This window comes from Triticum dicoccoides, chromosome 2B (assembly GCF_002162155.2).
Source record: "Triticum dicoccoides isolate Atlit2015 ecotype Zavitan chromosome 2B, WEW_v2.0, whole genome shotgun sequence".
In the NCBI taxonomy this organism is placed as follows: Eukaryota; Viridiplantae; Streptophyta; class Magnoliopsida; order Poales; family Poaceae; genus Triticum; species Triticum dicoccoides.
The window spans coordinates 809,574,174-809,578,673 of record NC_041383.1 but is presented as its reverse complement, the minus strand read 5'-3'; positions in this window follow the sequence as shown (position 1 = coordinate 809,578,673).

The window sequence follows — 4,500 nt, the reverse complement described above, 5'->3', positions numbered from 1 at the left end:
CGAGTCTGGACACATTGCCTGTGATCCGAAGAACAATTTATACATCTCCACGGGCGTTGTGCCCATAAAATGTTGGAGGACTCGCGGTCCCTCCGGATTAAATTCCCACAGGCGGAGGGGGCGACGTTTGCAGGGCAGTATGCGGCGAATCAGCATAACCTGCGCCACTACGGCCAAATTGATATCTCTCTCTAGGAGATCTCGAATGTGGCCCTGCAGCAAGGGCACGTCCTTGGATGGCCCCCAGTTAAGCCCTTTATTGACCCACGATGCTAGCTGTGGTGGGGGACCCGAGCGAAAAGCAGGTGGCGCTGCCCATGTGGTGCCCCTGGGAGCTGTGATGTAAAACCACTCTCGTTGCCATAAGCCGAACTCCTCTTGGAAAGAGCCCTCGGGCCATGAAGCGTCGGCAATCTTTCTTATAAGAGCACCTCCGCACTCCACGTGCTGCCCCTCGATTATCTTCGGTTCTACCTTGAAGGTCTTAAGCCACAGTTCGAAGTGGGGAGTAGTATGGAGGAAGGCCTCACACACGACAATGAACGATGAGATTTGGAGGATGGACTCCGGAGCTAAGTCGTGAAATTCTAGCCCGTAATAAAACATGAGCCCCCTCATGAAGGGACCGATCGGGAAGCCGAGGCCCCGAAAAAAGTGAGATACGAACACCACACTCTCACTGGGCTGGGGATGGGGATAGCCTGCCCTGGAGTAGGCAGCCTATGCGAGATTTTGCTAGTTAGATACCTGACATCTCTCAGCTTTCGCACGTCTTCTTCCGTAGTGGAGGAGGGCATCCACCGGCCTTGGAGGTCGAAGCCGAACATCGTCGAAGGTCCAAAGCGCCTGAATCTGGAGCTTTGGGTGTTGGAACTCGAGGTGAGAGGCAGATTTGATGGGATTGAAAGAAAGGAGTCGAGCCTTGGTCCCTTTATAAAAGGGGTTTGAATACTAAGAGCCCTCCCCGTGACCGTCTGGGATTCACTTTCAATTAAGAAGTCATACCCATGGCACGGTTGGGTTACCCACTCCCGTATTGATGAGAATCCCGGAATAAGGGGACATGATCTCTGCTTTGACAGGACGTTTCAAGGAAACCGCCTCGCTAAAACACGCTGAGGTGGGGCGGTAAAAAATGATTCGAATATAGGCTTGGCTGTGGCATGATGTCCCACCGCGGAATACGTCAGCAGATTAGATTTGTGCGAATATTATTCTCTCTACGATGGTATGTGGAAACTATTTTGTAGAGCCGGACACTATCCTTGTGTTCAACATCTTCTATGATGTATTCGGAGGAGGAACCCGCCTTGCAATGCCGAAGACAATTTGCGCGCCGGACTCGTCGACATTGAAGCCTGGTTCAGGGGCTACTGAGGGAGTCCTGGATTAGGGGGTGTCCGGATGGCCGGACTATGACCTTTGGCCGGACTCCCGGACTATGAAGATACAAGATTGAAGACTTCGTCCCGTGTCCGGATGGGACTTTCCTTGGCGTGGAAGGCAAGCTTGGCGATACGATATGTAGATCTCCTCCCATTGTAACCGACTCTGTCTAACCCTAGCCCTCTCCGGTGTCTATATAAACCGGAGAGGTTTAGTCCGTAGGACGAACAACAATCATACCATAGGCTAGCTTCTAGGGTTTAGCCTCTCGGATCTCGTGGTAGATCAACTCTTGTACTACCCATATCATCAATATTAATCAAGCAGGAGTAGGGTTTTACCTCCATCGAGAGGGCCCGAACCTGGGTAAAAACATCGTATCCCTTGTCTCCTGATACCATCCGCCTAGACGCACAGTTCGGGACCCCTACCCGAGATCCGCCGGTTTTGACACCGACACCAGGACCAGGCGATGAAGACTGCGATAAAGGAAGCTCTTCCCAGAACGAGGCACAGGTTTTGCTGGTGGCATAGTAGGAAGAACATGAAGGAAAATAACGCTGCACTGTTTGCGCAGCACCCAGGGATGTTTGATGATTTATTTTGAATCGTCAAAAACTCACTAGATCAAGACGAGTTTGAGCGTTCTTGGAAAGCTGCAATCTCTGTGCACAAGGAGGAAGGCAACAAACACCTAAACACGCTATGGGAACTCTGAAATTTCTGGGTGCCGGCCTACTTCAATGACTGCTTTCTACCCTTTCTCGTCAACAACAACACGCAGTGAGAGCAAAAATTTGATGTGGAAGAATTATGTCAGCCACGGGGACACTATAGCAAGGTTTGTTGGTGCGTATCACATTATTCAGCAAACTTGCCTTGCAACGCTTGACAAGAATAGACACCGAATAGTCGAGAAGACGCCATCACGAGAGACGGGTTTTCCGATTGAAATACAAGCAAGGGAAGTATACACGAGTGAAATTTTCAGGAAATTCTAGCTGGAGCTACGGAACCGGACATATTACAATTGCTCTGACCTGGCAAAGGGGAGGCAATATTTTTTCAAAAGGATTACTGAGCCATGACAAAAAGTGTGGAAAACATATCCGGGCGAGGAATTTGATAGGTCTGAGTTCAGGGTAGATGTGCATGAGCAAAAGGAAATATACAGTTGCAGCTGCAAGAATATGAGTAGGGATGGCATTCAGTGCTGCCATGTGCTTAAGGTGATGGACCACACAGGCATGATCGAACATCTCCCAAAATCCTTCATCATCCCGAGGTGGAATAGGAATCTATCAGAGAGCTTGAAAGTGATGTCTACAAGTCAAGATAATAACATGACCGCACAAGACGATGAAACTATGATATTCGGCCTCGCTTACGCTGAGTTGTCGGATATCTGTTCAAATGCTTGTAGAAAAGAGAAAGCATACAGTGTGTTGCATGAGTGTACACAAGATATGAAAATAAAAGTCATGGCGGCACTTGCTGAGGAACCAGACATATGCATTCTTGCCGAAACTCTCAAGAACCCTCCCATGAGTGGCTCAAAAGGCACGAAAAAAGGAGATCGAATAAAATCTGGTTCTGAGAAGAAAGGGAAGGCAACAAAGCCGCATCCAAGTGTGGTCGTTGTGGAGAAAAGGGTCACAGGAAAACAAACTGCCCAGGAAACCCAGAAGTCCGGGAGAGGATGAGGAGTGAAGAGGAGAAGAGGAAATTGCAGCAGGATAAGAGGGCAAGGTCAATGAAATGTTCGACAACACCAACAACACCATCGAGGACATCACATGGTTCAGGAGAGTGCACTGCAAGCCTAGGAGGAAGACGGCAAACACCAGCAACTCCAACCACCCCACTGACAACAGGAAGCATTTACTAAAGTCTTGCATCTACGCCAGAATCCAACATCACACAGGCCAGGCAGACATAGTGCGCGGGGGGATGTACGGGAGAAGGTACGGAATCTGCACAGTCCACTTCCAGAAAGGAAAGATCTAAGTGGAGACTATTTGGTACCAGAGAACAATATGAATAAAAAATTAAAAGGTAATGATGCATCTTAAACAGGACATAAGCACAAGACAGTGATGACCACCATCTTTCTCATTGTTTTTTTGTTTTTATGTATATTAATTTTATAGGTAAATAGATTGAATAGCTACGCACAAGGGCTGAGATGGAAGATAAGGCCGCATGTGGAGCGATGAAATATCAAGTCCTCGGTGAGGAGGGTGGGCTGGTGCCGAATGTTTATTTTGTTGTGCTGTGGTTATGAGAACGGCTTGTAAGTTAATTTGCTATAGTTATAGAAACAAAATAAATTTAAATAAGAACACATTTTGCTTCTTTATGTATTTTTACATGCCGGAGAAAAATATCAGAGGCAGAGGTTTCCTTGTAATTTCCCGCAGCCGTGGGTTTTTGAACATGGATGTTGTAAGCATACAAGCGTGCTTCTTCTCTTATGCGACACAGAGAGATAAAAATAAGTGAAAGGGTAACTATGTCTTATGTGCCTTCACGCCGTGCTTCTATGATGCAAAGATTTCAAACACAACGGTTCATGGTTGTGTTTGTGTTTCTGTATCACAAATAGATATAGTGCCTGGAAGTAGGTTCATGGCATTTCCTGTGAGAGAATCACGACTTTACATGCTACTGAAATCACATGGAATCATGGCCGTGCCTGTGTGGCATGTAGAACAGTGCATCTCGTATCACTTCACGACCGTTGTGTGGTACGTGCAAAACCGTGCCTCTGCCATGGCTGTGCCTGTGTGGCAGGTAGAACAGTGAGGCTCCATGTTTGGTACGTGAAAAACCGTGCCTCTACCATCACTTCACTTGCATCCTTTTGTCTGTGGGTGTTTCGGCAGAATCAGCTACAAGGCAGAAGCACGACCTTGAATCTCCTTAACTTTGGATCTTCATGGTTAATGTGTCCATGGAAAATTTTGCTACTCAATAGAGGCAAGATGACTATAGAACCGTGTTTCCGGTGTCGAACAGATTATTCTAATGAATGTGTGCGGTAAATATTTAAAACACGGATGGGCACGCCTGTGCCTAGTCTGCGTGTACAACAATCCATCTCGTTAATTGTTA